This window comes from Lissotriton helveticus, chromosome 10 (genome assembly GCF_964261635.1).
Source record: "Lissotriton helveticus chromosome 10, aLisHel1.1, whole genome shotgun sequence".
Classification (NCBI taxonomy): domain Eukaryota; kingdom Metazoa; phylum Chordata; class Amphibia; order Caudata; family Salamandridae; genus Lissotriton; species Lissotriton helveticus.
Genome location: NC_136071.1, coordinates 492,223,266 through 492,250,204, shown reverse-complemented (window position 1 = coordinate 492,250,204; position 26,939 = coordinate 492,223,266).

The window sequence follows — 26,939 nt, the reverse complement described above, 5'->3', positions numbered from 1 at the left end:
ATGTGATTCGTAATGATAGGAAACACAGGTGATGTAATTGAAATACATGCAATTTATTTTGCTCATTTCACAATCACATCACTTGTGTTTCCTTTGCTTAGGTATCTCATTGTGCAGATGTAGTCTAGCATATGAAAGAATACGCAGAAGTGCAGCACTGCATGCAACAACTTTTACACTTACAGAAGCCTCACCTTCTCCATGCCTCCTACACAGTTCTACATATACATCATAAATGCAAACAGTACAGAATTAATTATACATGTTAAATGGTTTATTTTTGCTGTTCTCAGAATGTATCAAAATTCACTAAAAACAGTGACTTGAAGGTATTCATCATGTAACAGCGGGGAAAAAAAAACACAATCAAAATGATTGTGTTTAAAAAACCCATACAACATCAGAAATCAAAAATCCGAACTCCTTAAAGTTAACTTACTTTCCATGACGTCCAAGGATGTCCTATGAATAGCTTACACTCTTTTGTGCTGTTATTACTTTCAGCCCGCCACTTTCTGAAAGAAAATCTCCATCGTTTTTAAAAACATGTTACATACAATAAATGACTTCTTGCTCTCTACCACAAGATTCCACAAGGCCAAATCTTGTCAGAGCCATGTATAACTCTTGGATTTCTTGTTAGCCAATCCCATCATTTGGCATTCCCGCAACTTTCAGAATTAAAATGTTGAAGATCATTTTCACAATCCTGGAATAGTAATATCTTCCCCTTCTTGCTCAGTCATGTTCTACATTTCCTATGACACTGATACTGCTTAATATGAAGCAGACTTACACTACCTCTATGACTACAACAATTATTTAATTCTCTACATCACTTTTAATCACAAAGCAATGTAAAACAGTAGACAGCATTGCAGACTTACATTCCCTCTACTCCATGTTTTGATTGGCTGCTTCAATTAGCTTATAAAAAGAAACAGTTTTTCTGAACTCATTCAAAGTGCACATATATGTCCATGATGTCCAGTCCTATGATTAGAAGTTGTGTCTCTGAACTACACTTATCCTCAAGGCCAAATTGTGTAGGAGCCATTAGAACTTCTTGAAATTCCACAGAGCACATCCCGAGATTATTTCCCTAAAATTTTGGTTTTAAAAACACCAGGTAAGAGTTTTTAAGGTCATACGGCAATTTTTTTGGGAAAATTAAAACAGAATCATTGCAGAATGACCAGCCATTTCTAGACTTTAAATAAGCTGTGTAATGTCCTGATGATATTGAAGGGCCGTCATGATATATAATTGCTGTAGTTACAAAAGTCCTTCCTGATATTGACAACTGCGAAGCTACAAATTTTTTTATTAAAGTTGTCAATTTTGTTCCATCAGGCCTACATCGTTGGAACATTAAAATGACATACTGGCCATATGTTCGTATAAATAATGTGGACATCATTTCAGATTTACATTGGCTACACTCCATGTTGTGATTAGCAGCTTTTACTAGCTTATTAAAGGAGACTGATTTACTGTCTGGCAAAGTTAAATATATAAATCTTTCTGAGTCTACACTAGTAGTACTTGATATCATACAGTTCTCGCAGTCATGCTGCCATTGATAAGAAAGCCCAAACAGCTGATCTACATCTACACCTTCAGCATGTAATACATCAAGCATATACATTAAAAACTCCTGACAATCTTGCTGAATATTTTGAGAGAATTGTGTTTGGCCTGAACATCTGTCTAACAGATTTCGAATTTCAGACACACTTTCTATGTTTCTTCTATCAGTGGTACATTTCTCTAACACAGAATTTAACAAACCGCAAAATCTTTGATCAGAATTGACCACAATCTCTTCTTTTACATTTTTTAGAGAAAACAAAACATTAATTACTACATTAGCATAGCAGTTGACACCAGAACTGTTTTCAAACTGAAAACCAACAACATCTTCAACAGAATCCTTTTTGTTTCTGCTTGTAATTTTAGGTTCATTCACTTTTTGTCTTTTTGCTATAACCTCCCCAGTATTGTTCTAATTTCTTCGTTTCCGGCCTACCAGACGTTTCTCAAACAAAGGAAACTGAGGCAAATGTGGCGCATACTCTCTTCTTAACCTATTGTATTCCTTAACACAATCTAGATCTGCACAAATGTTTGTGACATCACACTCAATCAAGTACAATCCCGATAAAGTTCTAACTCGTGACAATGCCACATATGCCATACCCTCCTTGAACACAGAACTGCCAATATTCACCAATGCACTGTCTACACTTAAACCTTGCGATTTATGGATTGTCACCGCATATGCCAAGCAAACAGGAAACTGCTTACGGCGAACATATAAGTCTTTTACAAGCAAAAATCTAGCAGAACAACGAGCAATTAGCTGTACTTCCTCAATGCCATCAAATTTAATTTTAAAAAATTCAATTCCATCTCTATATCTGTATTTCACAAAATCAACAACATTACCCATTGATCCATTTACCAGACCTCTTTCAACATGTAAATTCCTTCTTAAAATTATACGGCAGTTCAAGCACACATTCAGAGTCTTTTCAAAACCTGCAGTTTTAGATATACTCTTCTCTAATGAATCCAATTTTGTTTTCAGATTCTCAGACAAAATAATTGTTGATCCCATATGCTCTACTCTATCAATAGCTTCCAGTTTCACAATCTCTTGCTTTTCTAAATGCAACATTTTGTTGTTAAATTTGGCACATTCTGCAAGAGTTGGCATCAAACATATTCCAGATTTCTTTTCAGTAATTTTCTGAAAAATATTCTCAGGCACAACATCTTGTTCTGGATATAAATTTGACAGTAATCGTGCATGTAAAGCTTCTTTCCCATGCTCGGTCACTTTTCCAATTCTAACATCTTGTAGAATAGTCTTGTAAACTTCATCCTTCGCCTGACGCATATTTTCATGCAGTTCAGCATAATTGAAGTTTAACCATATATTGACGTTGCCAATGCTGCCTAGGCACTTCCTGGTATCTTCATGCGTGAGCATTTTGAACACAGGTTGCCCTTTCACTGGTGTCAGCTGCAAAAGATCTCCGAAAACAATGATGTGTTTGCCACCAAATAACACATCATACTCTGTTTTGAGAACTTCTTGCATCCTCAAATGCACAAAGGCAAGCATGACATTGGAAACCATGCTTACTTCGTCAATGATAAGAAGTTTCATTTTCCTCAAGATTCTTGAAACTTCAAAACAAGCATCTCCAGATAGCTTGTGATATTCTAATTTGTTGTCATGCTCCACTGGCAGCATCAGTAAACGATGTAAAGTAATCCCTTTAATATTATGTGCTGCCAGTCCAGTTGGAGCAGTGACAACACAAGACAGCGATGACTCTGTCTTTTCCTGCAAATAGCATGAAATTGCTTTAATAAGGAAACTTTTTCCAGTTCCCGCTTCTCCACTCACGTACAGTCGGACAGGCTTCAACGACGTACATGAGCACTCTTTCTTATCATGACTTAATCCATGATCAATTTGCATGGTAACTTCGTCATATATTTTCCTCTGCTCAACGTTGAGTTGCCTTTCCAACTCTTCTAAGTTAACCGCATCCTCTTGAGCATGTGCCATGGCTCTTTCCACTTCATTCATAGCAGTGGCAGCTTCATTTTCGATAAGAGGTCCTCCTAGTGGATCCTGACTCAATGAAGCAGAACTCTGACTATCCTGAGAACTGTCTCTGGCAATCTCGGCTGCAATTGTTGCTTCCTGCTCAATTTCCGCATTCAACATTTCTACATATTTGGGAAAAGCAGGACATTCTATGGTCTCCTTGGCGGCATTGAAAGAGTCTTCGTAACAGAGGACATCTCCAAGCAGTTCCTCTTCTGCACGCCAAGGCTTGAAAAGTTGCAAAAGTGCTAAATAGAAAAACTCCTTTTTTTCAGGAGATTCGCCACTCAATTTTCGATGGTTTATCAAGTGGCATTTTCTTTGCTTGACCAGACATCCCTCACTTCCTATTACAGCATACACTCCTTTCTCAGTATCTTCTTTGATGTTCCTCTTGAATATGTAATTTTGCAGAACCTCATACAGACAAACATTCTCGAGGTGACTGCTTCGATTTGGATAATATGTATCCAACATGTTTGTCGTCAAAATGTCGGTACTGTTTGGCTCCTTTTCTGCCAAATACTCAATTTCCCGCACAGGTTTGAGAACTCGATTACGCGTTGCAGCAAGACCAAGACTCGCCCAAACGATACTCCTGGACTTGGCATAGAGACTTGCTGAAGACAACCGGTCAGAACATTCGTACGCTCCGATTTCTCGATGCGACAACATCTTCAGACTGAAACTGTACAACTTCTTGCTGAGGCTCTTTTCATGGGAAATGTCCTCCCACATATCCTTCAATTCTGTCTTCTCTTTTTTGGTGATGTAAGACGTCACATACCGAGCCACAGCCATACAGTTATCAGCCACAAACTGTATATCCATGTTAGCATTCCACATGGACAAAATCACCGGGTTGTAGTCGTTGATGTACTTGGACTCTTCGTTCCTCTTCAAATTGTATGTGTTTTTAGGTGATTTCTTCATCACATTATGTCGCAGCGAAGACATCAAACTGTTTACTCTTCCTTTAGAAATCACCGGTCGTGGAAAGCCGAAACGACATTTGGTGTAGAACTTGTCTTTGTTTCGGAATTTACGACGGCAGTACTTTCCACATCGATGGCTTTGGAAACGCAGAACTTTTTCTCTTAGGCTTTTCTTCTCCTTTGCGTTTGGAACAGCACACGTAGAATACTGTTGGATGAAACTCATCACTGAGTCTTCTGGATCCGTTCCAAATTTAGGTGCATCCTTGATCCACAGCAACATATGTATATGAGGAGCACCTCTTGCTTGGTACTCCTTTCTCCAGAAGAAATCCAACACCTCTCCAAGAGGTGGATTCTTCTTATTCATGATGAAAGACATCATAGCTTCAAATCTATGATTGAAGTACCTACATACATTGACTGGATCCAAAGAGCACAGTTCTCCGGGTGTCTTGAATTCGATGTTATCTACGTTAGCATTTGCCTCTCGTAGAAATTCAAGTAAGTCTTCCCAGCCATACTCGGCACAGCTCAGAGTGAGGAACCATGTGGGAGTACCTAAGTTCCTCAGCATACATTTTAAATCACCATGACGACGGTACCAGTACTCATTAGTACCACGCTGACACGCCATGAGATTAATCAGGTGAGAATCCAAAATACTATCTTGGACATTGACTTTATCCATAAAGTCACTTGCCGAGATGTTTTGCATGTGTATACCACTTTTCAAGATGTGGTTCACTGCATATGACAGTCCAGACAGATCGCTTTCAAACAGGAGATGAAACAAATAAGGAATGCATTGTCGAAACCTAGCATCTCCTGCATACAATCGCAAAGTCCGGTATTCAGAAGCAGGAATTTGATGAGGTCGCTCATCATATCTTCCTCCCTGACCTGTTGGAAAAAGCTGTGGGAAACACCGAGCTTCCAAACTTTCCTCCCAAACACTAATGGGACTCCCTTTGGCTTGTTTCATTTGAAACAACTCAATAGCATTCCCCATGACTTCCTTGGAATGCAAAGGATGAACACTATAATGTTCATATATTTCTTCACTAGTAGAGGGTTCTACTTTCTCAATTTGACCAGCACACAAATCGCTATCCTCTTCCTCACTTACTTCCTCTTCTGCAACATATACATTCTTATAGTATTTATTATTTTTTTTCAAATACAATGTTGCCTTTTTAACTTTCCTAACATCTACTAAATCTTGCCATATTTTCTTATTCTTTGTCGGAACCCCATTAACTAAGATAACCAGAGGTTCCTCTTCCACTTTTTCTACTCCAATTGTGTTAATGTTTTTCTTGAAATCTAGAGGCAAATAAACAACTCTTCCCTTTAATCCTCTCTGTAAATCTGATGGAGGCAATTTCCCTGTCTTTGGCTCCATTCTTACAATAGCCTGAAAGGGATGGATACTTTGAATCAAAATAGATTCATAAGTATTTAAGTCCTTCAATTCAGAAGGAATCTCAACCAATTCCAGATTATTATGAACTGCTCTAGCAGGCATCTGGTTTTGTTTTAATTTGTTACAACAATAAGTACACACACGTTGATCCAATCCCAAATCAAAACAATTTTCTACCATCAAGTATGTTGCAAAATCCTTCCATTCACTATTATTTTCCCTTTCACTTTTTGCATATAAATCCACTAACTTAGTCTGATTCTTATAATAAGTGCGTCGACAACACACACAAGTGAAATTAGGCCTCTCACTTGATTTCACCTCAAACGTCGCAATTTCCCTCTGGAAATTATCTGTACTGGAAACCTGTACACTATCTTCCACATGACCCTCTACTTCTTGCTCAATTTCAACATTCTCCTCTTTACTTCCAAAGTAACAAAACTCAATTTCTTCACACATATTCTTCACATCTATTTCAGAACCATGCAAAAGAGCAGCGCATAATTGTTTCAGCATAATTGCTGGACTCTTAGCATAATACAACATTCTAACTAATTTCCTCACTTTGTTATGATGCACTGCTAGCATCCTGAAATGATGAAAAACACTCTGGCATACTCTCCTGGAAAGACAAGCCAGTGAATGACCATGCAAACCTGTCACTTCTCTTACTCTGCAAGGATCTAATTCTTGCAACAACATCATTTTCTGCTTCAAACTTTTTTTGTTAAATGACCGTACAAAATCACAAAGCAAATTGATGGAATCCTGTCGCACACTGCAAATACTACTACACTTCCAGGTGTACACAGGACCCTTAGCACGTCTTCCTAAAACCTCATTACCTAACACCTCTTCTGCCTCTGTTGTCACAAGTTTTTCTTTTTCAACTGGACAACCATCTTTCACTTCATAAGCACGACCACTGGTGTCAACTGCATGCACCAAATCATTATCCTGGAAATAACTCTCCTCATTAAAAAATGCCTCAGAGCTTGAACTATGCATCCATTCTCCAGAAAAAACTTCACAAAAATTACTACGATTAACTATTCTCTTCCATCTACTATTTCTTTTGAAATCAAAAATTGCCTTGTTTAGCTTCCTAATTCTATTGATTATCAAAATAAATAACTTACGTTTAATTTCAAATGCCTGATCAATAACTTTCTCAATTTTTTTTTTCTCTTATAAAAAACTAGTTTCTGTTGACCTTTCTTAATATTTTTTAACAAATTGCCAATTATCCTGTTGCGGAACATTCGTTTACGAATCTCCCTAAACTGTTGTTTCCTTCTACTATCATGCACAGATTTATCTCTTGCTCTAGCAGTAACATTTTTCATTGTCCTTTTCTTTCCATTTGATTTCCTTCTCGTGTTATGGACTGAAACATTTTCTGTAGTAATATTTTTTTTATTACAAATATTTCTTATGAAATATTTAGAGCTCTTACCCGGTGCTTTCTTCGTGGCTTGAGAAATCTTTTTGTTAGAGGACTGCTGGGTTTTTGTTTTCACCTGCTGTCTTTGACGTTTTGCAGCCTTTATCTGTCTTTGTATTGTAGGCATGGTAAAATCTTGAAATGATCTGCAGTTGAATCTGAGGAAAAATATAATAAAAAATGTTAATAAACATTATTACCAAACAGTAAATCAGTAACAGTGATCAAAAACTTAACACACTACTTGACATTTTAATTTGAAGATTTTTTAGTCATTGGCAATCTTACAATACAAAAATACCAGAAAAGAATCTATGCTATTTTATATGTGAATCTGATCTAATTTTATGAACATATTTTAATATTTTATTGAAGACACTACACATAACCTGTTTTTGAAGGTGTCTTTATTTTTAAATTAAACGGTTTACCTTTTTACTTTTTATTAATTATAAAATTTAAAAATAAATGTTTATATTTCCAAAGGCTCAAGCAGGTCAGCTTCCCATCCTATATCATATAGTTCGGACAAATCTGCATCCTCATCACGCTCTTCTTCATCCTCAGGATTTAAATCATCCAAAGGATCAACATCCACTGATGTTTCAATTACAAGTTCAATGATGAGGTCAAAATCAACTGATTGCAGATTGTCGCTCATGTTGAGGTTGTCTTTATCTTTAAAGAAAGATAACAACAATGAGATGTTGCAGAGTAAGAGACAAATCTCAGAGATTATAATAGTAAAATTGTTTAACAAGATTAACATTTAGCAGCTATTATTTAGCCATGTCCAGCAATGCTGAGCAGGTGAAGCCTATGTCTAATTATTCACTGAACAGGACTCATCTCTTCTTAAGCTTGGATAAGCCTCACCGACTCTGTGTCCCCTGCACATACTTAAATGTAAAGGGGCAGATTTATATTAAATGGCACATCCCCAGGCATGCACCAGTTAACGTGCACCACTGCTCTGCCACCCATGGTGTGCCGCATTTACAATCAGATAGGAGAAAGCTGCGTCAATACCCTGCGCCTGCTTGAAGCTGGCATAGGTCTTGACGCAGCATTGTGGAGATGCGGCACCCCTGAGCCTTGCTGGAGCTGCATCGCACTTGCAATACAACTCCAGCAATGCGCCACCTTTACGGCACATATGCGTCACGCATCTGTGCCATTTTTGCCCCATGCTGCGCCGCATTGTAAATGCAGCACACCATGGGTGGCGGAACAGCGGCGCAGGATGACTGTCACATCCCTGGTGATGCGCCAGTCATCATAAATGTATCCCTAAGCTTCTTATCTTGTTAGAGATGAACTGCCATATGTATCATCAAAATATTTTACATTTCCTAAATAGCGAATTTTAAGGAATAAATAGCGATTCTTTACCATTCCTAATTTGCAATGAGCAAATTGCTAATTGCAAGTTACCCATTCATTTCCATGGGCTAGGAGGCTCATAGGAATGAAGGTTTAATTTGCGATTACCAATTTGCTCATCACAAATTAGGAATTTTTCCAAGGGTGCAGGGGTGTCTCAAGAACACCCTGCTGCACCCCTGAAAAAGAAATTTGGGGGCATATGGCACACATACATGCCCTAAGGGCATGTGTTGGCGTCATATGGCACCTTTTGTTTTTTTGAAAAAAAGCTTTTTGAAAAGAATTCACAAATTACCACCAATTTACCACAATAGTTTCCAAATCCTTAATGTCATTTTTTACATAGTTTTTGTTTGATACATTGCATTCACGTAGTCACAAAATTTGCAAATCCTTCAGTGCAATTGCAAAATAAGGAATAGCAAATTTTGCTACTCCTTATTTTGCATCAAACTTGTTTGATACATACCATTTGTCTAATTAACATTCACAAAGGCCGAAATTCGTAGAATTTTGATCTTTGCAAATGCTAATTACCTTCATACATATGGCCCCAAGTGAGGCCTGTCTTGCGGCATGGTGCATCTTTTGCATCACTGCTGCTTGGGTTTTATGTGGTACGTTTTTTTTACACCATGACATATCTGCCTAAATGCATCAATTTGTAATGTTGTCGCCTCATAGCAAATCTTTTGCACCACCGCTGCATCATAAAAGTGACGCACAGTGGCACAAAAGAGGCATACACCTATCATAAATCTGTCCCTACCATTTTAAATGATTAATCCAGGATGACAATAAAGTGTGTCCTATCCAGAGGTTTGTTTAAGGTGAGGCCTACTCAGGATTGCAGATTAAAGTTACGCTTGATGAAGAATACAGAGGAGATAATACATGTAAAGGCCTACCAATGAAGTAAGTAATGTGCACTTTATTGCGCTAGTCATCATAAATGTATCCCTAAGCTTCTTATCTTGTTACAGATGAACCACCATATGTACCATCAAACTATTTTGCATTTCCTAAATAGCAAATTGTAAGGAATAAATAGCAATTCTTTACTATTCCTAATTTGCAATGAGCAAATTGCTAATTGCAAATTAACCATTCATTTCCATGGGCTAGGAGGCTCATAGGAATGAAGGTTGCAATTTGTGATTAGCAATTAGCTCATCACAAAATAGGATTTTTTTCAAGCGTGCAGGGGTATCTCAAGAACACCCTGCTGCACCCCTGAAAAAGAAATTTGGGGGCATATGGCGCACATAAATTTTAACAACATTCCTTTACCTCAACAACGATTTTCAAATCATAACTTCAAAACACTACACATGGGAAAATTACTTAAATTGTCCTTAAGACACATAAAAGCGTTTTTTGATTGGCTTTCCTGCATGGTAGGGTCACTTTTAACATGGCTATGTAACACAAACATTCAAAATCTAAATTTTCCATGCACATGTGGGAGCATATTTACAAGCAATTTGCGCCACAGAGAAAGGTCTTACACTAAAATGAGAAAAATAACATCAGGGACAGTCAATTGCCTTATAAAGAAGCATACACCATTATGTCCTTGTCATGATTTTAAAAACAATTCCTTTTCCCCAAAAACGTTTTTCAAATCATAATTTCTAAACACTGCACATGGGAAAATGACTTAAAATGTCATTAAAACACATGAAAGCGTTTTTTGATTGCCTTTCGAGCATGGTTGGGTCACTTTTAACATGGCTATGTAACACAAACATTCAAAATCAAAATTTTCCATGCACACGTGGAAGCATATTTACAAGCAATTTGCGCCACAGAGAAAGGTCTTACACTAAAATGAGAAAAATAACATCAGGGACAGTCAATTGCCTTATAAAGAAGCATACACCATTATGTCCTTGTCATGACTTTAAAAACAATTCCTTTTCCCCAAAAACGATTTTCAAATCATAATTTCTAAAAACTGCACATGGGAAAATGACTTAAAATGTCCTTAAGACACATAAATGCGTTTTTTGATTGGCTTCCCTGCATGGTAGGGTCACTTTTAACATGGCTATGTAACACAAACATTCAAACTCTAAATTTTCCATGCACATGTGGGAGCATATTTACAAGCAATTTGCGCCACAGAGAAAGGTCTTACACTAAAATGAGAAAAAGAACATCAGGGACAGTCAATAGCCTTATAAAGAAGTATACACCATTATCTCCTTGTCATGATTTTAAAAACAATTCCTTTTCCCCAAAAACGATTTTCAAATCATAATTTCTAAACACTGCACATGGGAAAATGACTTAAAATGTCAATAAAACACATGAAAGCATTTTTTGATTGCCTTTCCAGCATGGTTGGGTCACTTTTAACATGGCTATGTAACACAAACATTCAAAATCAAAATTTTCCATACACATGTGAGAGCATATTTACAAGCAATTTGCGCCACATAAATCATAATTTTCTCCTTAAAGCACACTATTCTCTATCTAAAGTAAAGAAATATTTTCTCACCTTAGCAAATACTTTGAGTTTGAAAACAGTCTCAGAAACACACCAATTTGTCTGCAGCAGAGCAAAAGGTATGCACTCCAGAGTCTGCAGCTATGAAAAGCACAGAAATGCTGTAATTCTTCACACATATCTCTCATGTCACCCAATCAAAAGTCTTCCCTCACTTTTTTCAAATGAAAACCCATCCCCCCTCTGCCCTTTCTGCTTTATCTGCATGGCAACCACCTCCTGGAAGAACTCTGTTGTTTGCAAGTTCACACAACAATGTTGCAATTGAACTCTGAACTCTCAGTGCACCTGCATATCCAGTGCATTCTTTCATTTAATGACTTTTTATTGACCACTCAAAATACATCTTTCAAAGAACACATCCGTGCACCCTAACTTTTTGTTTTCAGCAATCAAAATCCACCAATCACTGTTACTGCTTCATGAACACAGAAACTCCACAGTTTTTTTCATTTCAAACTCTCATTTTTTCAACTGCCATTTCATTGCCACACTTCATCTGACTGCAGGAGAACCTTCTCTCACCATGTTTTCTGTCTGGATTGTTGGTCATAGTTATATTCACTGGGCTCAAAGGTACGTTGAAAGCAGGAATTTACCTAACCTCAATTTACAAGATGTGGAAATTAAGTGGTTTGGCCACAGAGGATTAAAATGTCACCAATTGATACCATTGGTGAAAACCTTTATGCATTTGCCCAAACCTGACCTGTTAATTGTGCACTGTGGAGGTAATGACTTGGGCACTTTGACTGGTGTAGGTCTGGAAATGCTTTTAAAGGACACCTTTGAGCAATTAATGGCACTTTTTCCTCAGACTGCCTTGGTATATTCAAATATATGCCAAAGACAGAAATGGAGGTGGTCAAACCAATTTTGTCCACAAATTGAGAAGTCGAGGAAGCATGTAAACAAATCTGTTTCAGCTTACATGAGAGACCATGGAATGGGCTCCCTGTACAACAATAACTTGCGTTACTACATGCAAGATATCTACAGAGGAGATGGAGTTCACTTCTCAGATGAGGGCAACAGAATTTTCACTCTGAATTTAAGAATGTGCATTGGTACCTACTTATAAGTACCTAAATGTACCATAAACCCAAAAGCTCTTCTCAGAGCTACCCTACATCTGATCACTCACAATTATTATTTAACTCTAACATTTTTCACTAATTTTCAACAAAATACGCTACCGGGGCCGCTACCCGGTATGCGAACCGGGAGCTAACCTCGCGAAATTTTTTTTAAAAATGTTTTTTTTTCGCACATATAAGCCTCCTCAGCCACCCTCAGAAAACCTAGGGGGTCAAGATAACTCTACCGTGCCCCCATCTACCCATTCTGACCATTATTAGCCCTCCATCTTGTATCTTAATTCGACCGAAACACAAAATGGTGGACTCCCGGAACGCTTAAGGTCCGCGAACCGGGGCGCTCAACGGTTCGCGTACCGGGTCGCTCCCTGGGAAGCGCACCATCAAAAAAGGTGGGAAAGTAGTTCACACAAAAGCCACTTGAGACAATTTCACCAAATATAGATTAGCTCATACTACATACCAATCCCTACCATTTTCACAAATTTGATTGGAATTCCATTTAGCCATTTAGCCTGTAGACCTCTCTAAATACCGTGAGGTAAATTACTTCACAAAACACATCTGAAGTGTTGGAATTGACAACCAATTAAAATGTTACTTTCATTTTCTACTTTTTTTACCTGACATTTGATTGGTTATGTACCCGAATATATATAAAGGAAGAGAAGGAAACACAGCCATTTTGACCACTACTTCCTGGTGTACATTTCAATAGGATTTTCATTAATAACTTCAACTTCTTTTTAAAGGTAAGTTGTTATTTTTAAAACTGAAGTATATTGTGCACTTTAAGTTAATATGGCAAACTTTTTCTGTTAGTTATATACTATCCCTCTGTAGTACTTATAAATTTAGATACAATTTTTTATATTCCTACTTCCACTCTGATACTATACACTGCCCAAAGATAAATTCACTGTTAAAAACTGCCTATCTAAAATTAATCCCAACAGTGCCCTACCTCTACTAATATATATTTTTTTTATGCAAATTTCAGGGAAAATGGAAAGCGAACAAAAAATTTCATTTGAAATTGTCCTTCCAGAGTCCAACACAGAAATCATTGATCCAAATGAGATTGAATTTATGGATGAAACTTGGGACCAAGAACTACTGCAATGTGTACAAGCAGTAGATAACCTCCTTGCAAATGAGGACATTTTACAACCTCAGAGACTACAATGTATATTCCATGATAATTATGAAATTTCTGACAATGAAATGTTAGAAAGTTTAATAAATTATGAAACACAATAAAAAATGCTTAAAAAATAAACAAAAATTAAAAATAATCAACAAAACCAACAATCAATTAACATACAGCATTTGAAAAGTCTATCATTCATTTTTCATTGCAGTACGCTGCCCAGAACGCTTCCCGGTTCGCGGACCGGGCGCTACCCACGCAAAAAAACAAAAAAAAAATTTTTTTTTTTTTTGCCCCGCGGGGCCCTTTTAAAGCCTCCACATTAAACCTAAGGGGTCAGGGAGGATCTACTATGCCCCCTTATGGTTATTTCCACCTTTGTTTTGGCCTCCTTTTGTCTCTCAATCCTACCGAGAGACAAGATGGCGGCCGCTCCGGACTGTTTGGAATGTTTACAGACGCCGGATAACCAATCAGCTTCGCTACGCGAAGTTTTGGTACGCGCCCCGGTCCGCGAACCGGGAGCTGCCCAGTCCGCTGTTACAGATATATATCTTTTTTTAAACGTTAATTTCTCAAAATCCACTGGAGCACATATATTGAGACCTACAAAAGGCACATCGGGCTACCAGTCTCTACAATTTTGCCACGTTTCGTGCAAATCCATTCAGCCGTTCGGGCTAAAAGTGCGACAGACCGCCCTATGGAAAACTCAATGTTAAAAACACGTTTTGGGACCCCCCTTTTTTCTCGGCCCCCCCTTGACAAACCCCCCCCAAATTTCCAGGGGCTGCTCAGAAACAAAATGTTCCATTTTCCAGAAAATTTCAGCCAATTCCGTCCACAAACGCCAAAGTTATTAGACATAGAATTTTCAAAAATCCCATAGGGAAAAAATCCTAACTATATATACCTACTGGCTACCGCCAGTAGGTAATATTAACATAATATTAATAAAAAATACACAATATTATTACCGTAGGATAGCGTAGGGGTAAAAATTACTATTCCCACTCCAGAGAGTGCAACAGTAGGGAAAGCGTTGGATAGCGTAGGGGTAAAAATTACTATTCCCACTCCAGAGAGTGCAACAGTAGGGAAAGCGTTGGATAGCGTAGGGGTAAAAATTACTATTCCCACTCCAGATAGTGCAACAGTAGGGAAAGCGTTGGATAGCGTAGGGGTAAAAATTACTATTCCAACTCCAGAGGGGGCAACAGTAGGGAAAGCGTTGGATAGCGTAGGGGTAAAAATTACTATTCCCACTCCAGAGAGTGCAACAGTAGGGAAAGCGTTGGATAGCGTAGGGGTAAAAATTACTATTCCCACTCCAAAGAGTGCAACAGTAGGGAAAGCGTTGGATAGCATAGGGGTAAATATTACTATTCCCACTCCAGAGAGTGCAACAGTAGGGAAAGCGTTGGATAGTGTAGGGGTAAAAATTACTATTCCCACTCCAAAGAGTGTAACAGAAGGGAAAGCGTTGGATAGCGTAGGGGTAAAAATTACTATTCCAACTCCAGAGGGGGCAACAGTAGGGAAAGCGTTGGATAGCGTAGGGGTAAAAATTACTATTCCCACTCCAGAGAGTGCAACAGTAGGGAAAGCGTTGGATAGCGTAGGGGTAAAAATTACTATTCCCACTCCAGAGAGTGCAACAGTAGGGAAAGCGTTGGATAGCGTACGGGTAAAAATTACTATTGCCACTCCAGAGAGTGCAACAGTAGGGAAAGCGTTGGATAGCGTAGGGGTAAAAATCACTATTCCCACTCCAGTGAGTGCAACATTAGGGAAAGCATTGGATAGCGTAGGGGTAAAAATTACTATTCCCACTCCAGAGGAGGCAACAGTAGGGAAAGTGTTGGATAGTGTAGGGGTAAAAATTACTATTCCCACTCCAGAGATTGCAATAGTAGGAAAAGCGTTGGATAGCATAGGGGTAAATTTTACTATGCACACTCTGGTGAGAAAATAAATTAATATAATTCACATAATTATCAATTAATCAATTAATAAAAATGAATTATCAATTAAGAATTAATTAATTATCAATTAAAAATTAATTAACAATTTATAAATACCAATACATTACTTAACATATTTAATTAATTACAATTAAATTACTTCCCACCCTATTCCCCTATAAACCCACAACCCGCTACAGAAAATAAATTAATTTAATTCACATAATTATCAATTAATCAATTAATAAAAATTAATTATCAATTACGAATTAATTAATTACCAATTAAAAAATAATTAACCAATTAATTAATTAACATATTTAATTAATTATAATTAAATTACTTCCCACCCTATTCCCCTATAAACCCACAACCCGCTACAGAAAATAAAGTAATTTAATTCACATAATTATCAATTAATCAATTAATAAAAAATAATTATCAATTACGAATTAATTAATTACCAATTAAAAATTAATTAACAATTTATTTTAAATAAATACCAATAATTAATTAACATATTTAATTAATTATAATTAAATTACTTCACACCCTATTCCCCTATAAACCCACAACCCGCTACAGAATTAAATTACGCAAAAATTAAATAACATAAAATTAATTACTTAAAATAAATTACAAAAATATATACACTTTTCACACATATACTAACTTACAAAACACTTAAATAAATTCGATATTATAAAAAGTTCGATATTTTTAATATACTACATTATGTACTTCGATATTTTGACTGTCTATATTTTTAAAATCGATATTACATTACTTACCTTCCAAACGATATTTTTGATGTCTATATTCTGTCCATTCGATATTTTGTCCATTCTATATTTTGGAGTCGATATTTAGGTTAGTCTATATTTTGGAATCGATATTTTGACCATTTACCGTTGGATAGGGAGGGTCCTAAGGCCAGGGCCTGTATTATGGTAAGGGCACCTTTTGAAGTACAGCCCCTAAGGTCCAACACCATTTAAGGAGGCCCCAACTCCATCTTAGGTAATGGGAGTCACCATTTCCCTCAATTTGTGCAGAATCATTGTCATGTCTGCCATTGACAGAGATGTCATCTGACCTTATTATTCAAGAACTGTGAAAGTGCCCATCCATTCAGACAGACAGTGACATAGAGATCACACCTGATGTAACATATAACTGACTAACCTATCCACCACTCAAATTACTTTCATATTTCACTATACTAATTAACACTAATCCTTTATGGGTTTGGGAGTAGCGTGCTACTCGCCGAAAAAGTGCTTTGACTCCTCGTATGGGGTAGTAAGCGCTATATGAATGCAATTACAATACAACATCATCCCTGATACAAGTGTCTTGTTATCATAATATCAAAGTCTAATAAAAGCAAGCACAGACATATAGCCAAAATAATGTAGTTTGAATTAAAGTCCATTTAACTTATATATTCATATGGATATGTCTGGGATGCACACGTTGATACACAAAATCTATGTCAGACATTCCAAAACTTATGTCAGAGATTCCAATCTCTGATAAGATTTCATATTTAAGGACTACCCCTTTCACCACTTAGGTCCTTCAACCAGATTATAGCACAGGATACTGCAGTGCCAGCACACCAAGAAGATGCTACATCACACTTGATGTGGATAACAAGTTGAGCCCAGGAGAAGAACTCAGCTGAGGGGTGTTTTCCTTTCACCCGGAACACTGCCTTCATACCTCTTATAACCACAGCTTTTGCTGTCAACAAGATATGCAGTGCATTAATTCTCCCTATGAAAGTCTACATTACGAGTTCTGCTTTCCATGCTCCCCTAATATAGCCCCTAGAAGTAGGTTTTAAGGTGTTAGTTTTTAAATGCCATTTCAACTATGTTACATGTGGTAATTTTATTGTTGTTGGCAACCTGCATTATTGCTCTTTTTATGATATCCCGTGAGGCAATTTTAGATGTCATGAGAAACCAGATTACCCGGTTGTAATAAATGCTTCTAGTTACAAGTGTACATTGTTCTTAGTGCGATTGTGTGTGATAGTGAAAAGAGCAAACCAGGTTTGTTTGAGTAACACGGTGCCCCAGATTCTGGTTTAGGGATTGCTAGTAACTCTAAGAGCAATGATTCCACTTCAACAATGTATTGATTGAGATTCCGTGGGGCTACAATAACCTGTTTTTCACATTCAGCGCTGGTGCATTGAAACTAGTTCAAACGTCTCACCCGAGGTGGGAAACCAAACCATGTAGAACTACGCCAGTGTCGTAGTTACACAAGTTTTCCCCCATGGTGCTCCTTTAATAAGATGCCCCCAGTGCAGACCGGGTCAGTGCGCTCTATTACAATCAATGCACACTGGCACCTGATGTGGGGGCAGTTCAATTAGTGAAGGGAGGACCAGCTGTTTGAAGCAGCTAGTCTGTCTTTCACATTGCAGGCAGCACCTGACCTGATTATAACAGGGGAACACCGATCCACTTGCCGGAAGGTAGAGTGAGTGATTGAATCTCACTGTATGTGGACATCGGGGGTCCATGGGACCCCTTGTAGTCCTCTTTCTGAATCATAGTAAATGTGAATCCTAAGGGTCTCTTTGCATTTTAGCCCTTGCTTATACTACAGTAGGTTACAAAAAACACAGTTGATGGACAGAATGTAGAACAATGTCATACATTCACCCCAGTACAAGGATCTGGGCCTAAATCCATCGTTTTTTTCACTCCACACCACCCTGGGTTAGACACTGGCTATATGCAAATCAGCTCTGACCCTTTGCCTCATGGGAAAAGTCCAGTCCGAACTGCCAAGCCCTGTCTTTCCCAGACCGGAATCAAGCATCCAAGGACCGGTTTCTGGCTATCAGCCTTCATTCAGCCTGGATAGCTTGACTCCAGTGGTGTGGAGAGCCTGGGACTCACGTCTGAGCATACCCAGCCCACTCGGGGTGAAAATTACAAAAAACACAGTTGATGGACAGAATGTAGAACAATGTCATACATTCACCCCAGTACAAGGATCTGCTCCTAAATCCATCGTTTTTTTCACTCCACACCACCCTGGGTTAGACACTGGCTATATGCAAATCAGCTCTGACCCTTTGCCTCATGGGAAAAGTCCAGTCCGAACTGCCAAGCCCTGTCTTTCCCAGACCGGAATCAAGCATCCAAGGACCGGTTTCTGGCTATCAGCCTTCATTCAGCCTGGATAGCTTGACTCCAGTGGTGTGGAGAGCCTGGGACTCACGTCTGAGCATACCCAGCCCACTCGGGGTGAAAATTACAAAAAACACAGTTGATGGACAGAATGTAGAACAATGTCATACATTCACCCCAGTACAAGGATATGGGCCTAAATCCATCGTTTTTTTCACTCCACACCACCCTGGGTTAGACACTGGCTATATGCAAATCAGCTCTGACCCTTTGCCTCATGGGAAAAGTCCAGTCCGAACTGCCAAGCCCTGTCTTTCCCAGACCGGAATCAAGCATCCAAGGACCGGTTTCTGGCTATCAGCCTTCATTCAGCGTGGATAGCTTGACTCCAGTGGTGTGGAGAGCCTGGGACTCACGTCTGAGCATACCCAGCCCACTCGGGGTGAAAATTACAAAAAACACAGTTGATGGACAGAATGTAGAACAATGTCATACATTCACCCCAGTACAAGGATCTGGGCCTAAATCCATCGTTTTTTTCACTCCACACCACCCTGGGTTAGACACTGGCTATATGCAAATCAGCTCTGACCCTTTGCCTCATGGGAAAAGTCCAGTCCGAACTGCCAAGCCCTGTCTTTCCCAGACCGGAATCAAGCATCCAAGGACCGGTTTCTGGCTATCAGCCTTCATTCAGCCTGGATAGCTTGACTCCAGTGGTGTGGAGAGCCTGGGACTCACGTCTGAGCATACCCAGCCCACTCGGGGTGAAAATTACAAAAAACACAGTTGATGGACAGAATGTAGAACAATGTCATACATTCACCCCAGTACAAGGATCTGGGCCTAAATCCATCGTTTTTTTCACTCCACACCACCCTGGGTTAGACACTGGCTATATGCAAATCAGCTCTGACCCTTTGCCTCATGGGAAAAGTCCAGTCCGAACTGCCAAGCCCTGTCTTTCCCAGACCGGAATCAAGCATCCAAGGACCGGTTTCTGGCTATCAGCCTTCATTCAGCCTGGATAGCTTGACTCCAGTGGTGTGGAGAGCCTGGGACTCACGTCTGAGCATACCCAGCCCACTCGGGGTGAAAATTACAAAAAACACAGTTGATGGACAGAATGTAGAACAATGTCATACATTCACCCCAGTACAAGGATCTGGGCCTAAATCCATCGTTTTTTTCACTCCACACCACCCTGGGTTAGACACTGGCTATATGCAAATCAGCTCTGACCCTTTGCCTCATGGGAAAAGTCCAGTCCGAACTGCCAAGCCCTGTCTTTCCCAGACCGGAATCAAGCATCCAAGGACCGGTTTCTGGCTATCAGCCTTCATTCAGCCTGGATAGCTTGACTCCAGTGGTGTGGAAAGCCTGGGACTCACGTCTGAGCATACCCAGCCCACTCGGGGTGAAAATTACAAAAAACACAGTTGATGGACAGAATGTAGAACAATGTCATACATTCACCACAGTACAAGGATCTGGGCCTAAATCCATCGTTTTTTTCACTCCACACCACCCTGGGTTAGACACTGGCTATATGCAAATCAGCTCTGACCCTTTGCCTCATGGGAAAAGTCCAGTCCGAACTGCCAAGCCCTGTCTTTCCCAGACCGGAATCAAGCATCCAAGGACCGGTTTCTGGCTATCAGCCTTCATTCAGCCTGGATAGCTTGACTCCAGTGGTGTGGAGAGCCTGTGACTCACGTCTGAGCATACCCAGCCCACTCGGGGTGAAAATTACAAAAAACACAGTTGATGGACAGAATGTAGAACAATGTCATACATTCACCCCAGTACAAGGATCTGGGCCTAAATCCATCGTTTTTTTCACTCCACACCACCCTGGGTTAGACACTGGCTATATGCAAATCAGCTCTGACCCTTTGCCTCATGGGAAAAGTCCAGTCCGAACTGCCAAGCCCTGTCTTTCCCAGACCGGAATCAAGCATCCAAGGACCGGTTTCTGGCTATCAGCCTTCATTCAGCCTGGATAGCTTGACTCCAGTGGTGTGGAGAGCCTGGGACTCACGTCTGAGCATACCCAGCCCACTCGTTATTGTTTTTTTTTTTAAATTACAAAAAACACAGTTGATGGACAGAATGTAGAACAATGTCATACATTCACCCCAGTACAAGGATCTGGGCCTAAATCCATCGTTTTTTTCACTCCACACCACCCTGGGTTAGACACTGGCTATATGCAAATCAGCTCTGACCCTTTGCCTCATGGGAAAAGTCCAGTCCGAACTGCCAAGCCCTGTCTTTCCCAGACCGGAATCAAGCATCCAAGGACCGGTTTCTGGCTATCAGCCTTCATTCAGCCTGGATAGCTTGACTCCAGTGGTGTGGAGAGCCTGGGACTCACGTCTGAGCATATCCAGCCGCAAAAAAACGATGGATTTAGGCCCAGATCCTTGTACTGGGGTGAATGTATGACATTGTTCTACATTCTGTCCATCAACTGTGTTTTTTGCAATTTTCACCCCGAGTGGGCTGGGTATGCTCAGACGTGAGTCCCAGGCTCTCCACACCACTGGAGTCAAGCTATCCAGGCTGATGAAGGCTGATAGCCAGAAACCGGTCCTTGGATGCTTGATTCCGGTCTGGGAAAGACATGGCTTGGTAGTTCGGACTGAACTGTTCCCATGAGGCACAGGGTCAGAGCTGATTTGCATATAGCCAGTGTCTAACCCAGGGTGGTGTGGAGTGCAAAAAAACGATGGATTTAGGCCCAGATCCTTGTACTGGGGTGAATGTATGACATTGTTCTACATTCTGTCCATCAACTGTGTTTTTTGCAATTTTCACCCCGAGTGGGCTGGGTATGCTCAGACGTGAGTCCCAGGCTCTCCACACCACTGGAGTCAAGCTATCCAGGCTGATGAAGGCTGATAGCCAGAAACCGGTCCTTGGATGCTTGATTCCGGTCTGGGAAAGACATGGCTTGGTAGTTCGGACTGAACTGTTCCCATGAGGCACAGGGTCAGAGCTGATTTGCATATAGCCAGTGTCTAACCCAGGGTGGTGTGGAGTGCAAAAAAACGATGGATTTAGGCCCAGATCCTTGTACTGGGGTGAATGTATGACATTGTTCTACATTCTGTCCATCAACTGTGTTTTTTGCAATTTTCACCCCGAGTGGGCTGGGTATGCTCAGACGTGAGTCCCAGGCTCTCCACACCACTGGAGTCAAGCTATCTAGGCTGATGAAGGCTGATAGCCAGAAACCGGTCCTTGGATGCTTGATTCCGGTCTGGGAAAGACATGGCTTGGTAGTTCGGACTGAACTGTTCCCATGAGGCACAGGGTCAGAGCTGATTTGCATATAGCCAGTGTCTAACCCAGGGTGGTGTGGAGTGCAAAAAAACGATGGATTTAGGCCCAGATCCTTGTACTGGGGTGAATGTATGACATTGTTCTACATTCTGTCCATCAACTGTGTTTTTTGCAATTTTCACCCCGAGTGGGCTGGGTATGCTCAGACGTGAGTCCCAGGCTCTCCACTCCACTGGAGTCAAGCTATCCAGGCTGATGAAGGCTGATAGCCAGAAACCGGTCCTTCGATGCTTGATTCCGGTCTGGGAAAGACATGGCTTGGTAGTTCGGACTGAACTGTTCCCATGAGGCACAGGGTCAGAGCTGATTTGCATATAGCCAGTGTCTAACCCAGGGTGGTGTGGAGTGCAAACAAACGATGGATTTAGGCCCAGATCCTTGTACTGGGGTGAATGTATGACATTGTTCTACATTCTGTCCATCAACTGTGTTTTTTGCAATTTTCACCCCGAGTGGGCTGGGTATGCTCAGACGTGAGTCCCAGGCTCTCCACACCACTGGAGTCAAGCTATCCAGGCTGATGAAGGCTGATAGCCAGAAACCGGTCCTTGGATGCTTGATTCCGGTCTGGGAAAGACATGGCTTGGTAGTTCGGACTGAACTGTTCCCATGAGGCACAGGGTCAGAGCTGATTTGCATATAGCCAGTGTCTAACCCAGGGTGGTGTGGAGTGCAAACAAACGATGGATTTAGGCCCAGATCCTTGTACTGGGGTGAATGTATGACATTGTTCTACATTCTGTCCATCAACTGTGTTTTTTGCAATTTTCACCCCGAGTGGGCTGGGTATGCTCAGACGTGAGTCCCAGGCTCTCCACACCACTGGAGTCAAGCTATCCAGGCTGATGAAGGCTGATAGCCAGAAACCGGTCCTTGGATGCTTGATTCCGGTCTGGGAAAGGCATGGCTTGGTAGTTCGGACTGAACTGTTCCCATGAGGCACAGGGTCAGAGCTGATTTGCATATAGCCAGTGTCTAACCCAGGGTGGTGTGGAGTGCAAAAAAACGATGGATTTAGGCCCAGATCCTTGTACTGGGGTGAATGTATGACATTGTTCTACATTCTGTCCATCAACTGTGTTTTTTGCAATTTTCACCCCGAGTGGGCTGGGTATGCTCAGACGTGAGTCCCAGGCTCTCCACACCACTGGAGTCAAGCTATCCAGGCTGATGAAGGCTGATAGCCAGAAACCGGTCCTTGGATGCTTGATTCCGGTCTGGGAAAGGCATGGCTTGGTAGTTCGGACTGAACTGTTCCCATGAGGCACAGGGTCAGAGCTGATTTGCATATAGCCAGTGTCTAACCCAGGGTGGTGTGGAGTGCAAAAAAACGATGGATTTAGGCCCAGATCCTTGTACTGGGGTGAATGTATGACATTGTTCTACATTCTGTCCATCAACTGTGTTTTTTGCAATTTTCACCCCGAGTGGGCTGGGTATGCTCAGACGTGAGTCCCAGGCTCTCCACACCACTGGAGTCAAGCTATCCAGGCTGATGAAGGCTGATAGCCAGAAACCGGTCCTTGGATGCTTGATTCCGGTCTGGGAAAGACATGGCTTGGTAGTTCGGACTGAACTGTTCCCATGAGGCACAGGGTCAGAGCTGATTTGCATATAGCCAGTGTCTAACCCAGGGTGGTGTGGAGTGCAAAAAAACGATGGATTTAGGCCCAGATCCTTGTACTGGGGTGAATGTATGACATTGTTCTACATTCTGTCCATCAACTGTGTTTTTTGCAATTTTCACCCCGAGTGGGCTGGGTATGCTCAGACGTGATTCCCAGGCTCTCCACACCACTGGAGTCAAGCTATCCAGGCTGATGAAGGCTGATAGCCAGAAACCGGTCCTTGGATGCTTGATTCCGGTCTGGGAAAGACATGGCTTGGTAGTTCGGACTGAACTGTTCCCATGAGGCACAGGGTCAGAGCTGATTTGCATATAGCCAGTGTCTAACCCAGGGTGGTGTGGAGTGCAAAAAAACGATGGATTTAGGCCCAGATCCTTGTACTGGGGTGAATGTATGACATTGTTCTACATTCTGTCCATCAACTGTGTTTTTTGCAATTTTCACCCCGAGTGGGCTGGGTATGCTCAGACGTGAGTCCCAGGCTCTCCACACCACTGGAGTCAAGCTATCCAGGCTGATGAAGGCTGATAGCCAGAAACCGGTCCTTGGATGCTTGATTCCGGTCTGGGAAAGACATGGCTTGGTAGTTCGGACTGAACTGTTCCCATGAGGCACAGGGTCAGAGCTGATTTGCATATAGCCAGTGTCTAACCCAGGGTGGTGTGGAGTGCAAAAAAACGATGGATTTAGGCCCAGATCCTTGTACTGGGGTGAATGTATGACATTGTTCTACATTCTGTCCATCAACTGTGTTTTTTGCAATTTTCACCCCGAGTGGGCTGGGTATGCTCAGACGTGAGTCCCAGGCTCTCCACACCACTGGAGTCAAGCTATCCAGGCTGATGAAGGCTGAGAGCCAGAAACCGGTCCTTGGATGCTTGATTCCGGTCTGGGAAAGACATGGCTTGGTAGTTCGGACTGAACTGTTCCCATGAGGCACAGGGTCAGAGCTGATTTGCATATAGCCAGTGTCTAACCCAGGGTGGTGTGGAGTGCAAAAAAACGATGGATTTAGGCCCAGATCCTTGTACTGGGGTGAATGTATGACATTGTTCTACATTCTGTCCATCAACTGTGTTTTTTGCAATTTTCACCCCGAGTGGGCTGGGTATGCTCAGACGTGAGTCCCAGGCTCTCCACACCACTGGAGTCAAGCTATCCAGGCTGATGAAGGCTGATAGCCAGAAACCGGTCCTTGGATGCTTGATTCCGGTCTGGGAAAGACATGGCTTGGTAGTTCGGACTGAACTGTTCCCATGAGGCACAGGGTCAGAGCTGATTTGCATATAGCCAGTGTCTAACCCAGGGTGGTGTGGAGTGCAAAAAAACGATGGATTTAGGCCCAGATCCTTGTACTGGGGTGAATGTATGACATTGTTCTACATTCTGTCCATCAACTGTGTTTTTTGCAATTTTCACCCCGAGTGGGCTGGGTATGCTCAGACGTGAGTCCCAGGCTCTCCACACCACTGGAGTCAAGCTATCCAGGCTGATGAAGGCTGATAGCCAGAAACCGGTCCTTGGATGCTTGATTCCGGTCTGGGAAAGACATGGCTTGGTAGTTCGGACTGAACTGTTCCCATGAGGCACAGGGTCAGAGCTGATTTGCATATAGCCAGTGTCTAACCCAGGGTGGTGTGGAGTGCAAAAAAACGATGGATTTAGGCCCAGATCCTTGTACTGGGGTGAATGTATGACATTGTTCTACATTCTGTCCATCAACTGTGTTTTTTGCAATTTTCACCCCGAGTGGGCTGGGTATGCTCAGACGTGAGTCCCAGGCTCTCCACACCACTGGAGTCAAGCTATCCAGGCTGATGAAGGCTGAGAGCCAGAAACCGGTCCTTGGATGCTTGATTCCGGTCTGGGAAAGACATGGCTTGGTAGTTCGGACTGAACTGTTCCCATGAGGCACAGGGTCAGAGCTGATTTGCATATAGCCAGTGTCTAACCCAGGGTGGTGTGGAGTGCAAAAAAACGATGGATTTAGGCCCAGATCCTTGTACTGGGGTGAATGTATGACATTGTTCTACATTCTGTCCATCAACTGTGTTTTTTGCAATTTTCACCCCGAGTGGGCTGGGTATGCTCAGACGTGAGTCCCAGGCTCTCCACACCACTGGAGTCAAGCTATCCAGGCTGATGAAGGCTGATAGCCAGAAACCGGTCCTTGGATGCTTGATTCCGGTCTGGGAAAGACATGGCTTGGTAGTTCGGACTGAACTGTTCCCATGAGGCACAGGGTCAGAGCTGATTTGCATATAGCCAGTGTCTAACCCAGGGTGGTGTGGAGTGCAAAAAAACGATGGATTTAGGCCCAGATCCTTGTACTGGGGTGAATGTATGACATTGTTCTACATTCTGTCCATCAACTGTGTTTTTTGCAATTTTCACCCCGAGTGGGCTGGGTATGCTCAGACGTGAGTCCCAGGCTCTCCACACCACTGGAGTCAAGCTATCCAGGCTGATGAAGGCTGATAGCCAGAAACCGGTCCTTGGATGCTTGATTCCGGTCTGGGAAAGACATGGCTTGGTAGTTCGGACTGAACTGTTCCCATGAGGCACAGAGTCAGAGCTGATTTGCATATAGCCAGTGTCTAACCCAGGGTGGTGTGGAGTGCAAAAAAACGATGGATTTAGGCCCAGATCCTTGTACTGGGGTGAATGTAGGACATTGTTCTACATTCTGTCCATCAACTGTGTTTTTTGCAATTTTCACCCCGAGTGGGCTGGGTATGCTCAAACGTGAGTCCCAGGCTCTCCACACCACTGGAGTCAAGCTATCCAGGCTGATGAAGGCTGATAGCCAGAAACCGGTCCTTGGATGCTTGATTCCGGTCTGGGAAAGACATGGCTTGGTAGTTCGGACTGAACTGTTCCCATGAGGCACAGGGTCAGAGCTGATTTGCATATAGCCAGTGTCTAACCCAGGGTGGTGTGGAGTGCAAAAAAACGATGGATTGAGGCCCAGATCCTTGTACTGGGGTGAATGTATGACATTGTTCTACATTCTGTCCATCAACTGTGTTTTTTGCAATATACTACAGTAGGGGCACAGAGGCAGAGTATTCCTTCAATTGTATGCCACCATGCAAATAAGGAAATACTCCTAGTTTCACACCAGTGGTACATCTGTCAATATTACAGAATGGGATGCACAATCATCAGTTGCCCTTCTGAAATACCAAAGTCTCCCAGGGATGCAGAAAGTGGGTGTAAACACCAATGATACGGCCCATGGATATTAATTAAAGGGTAATTAG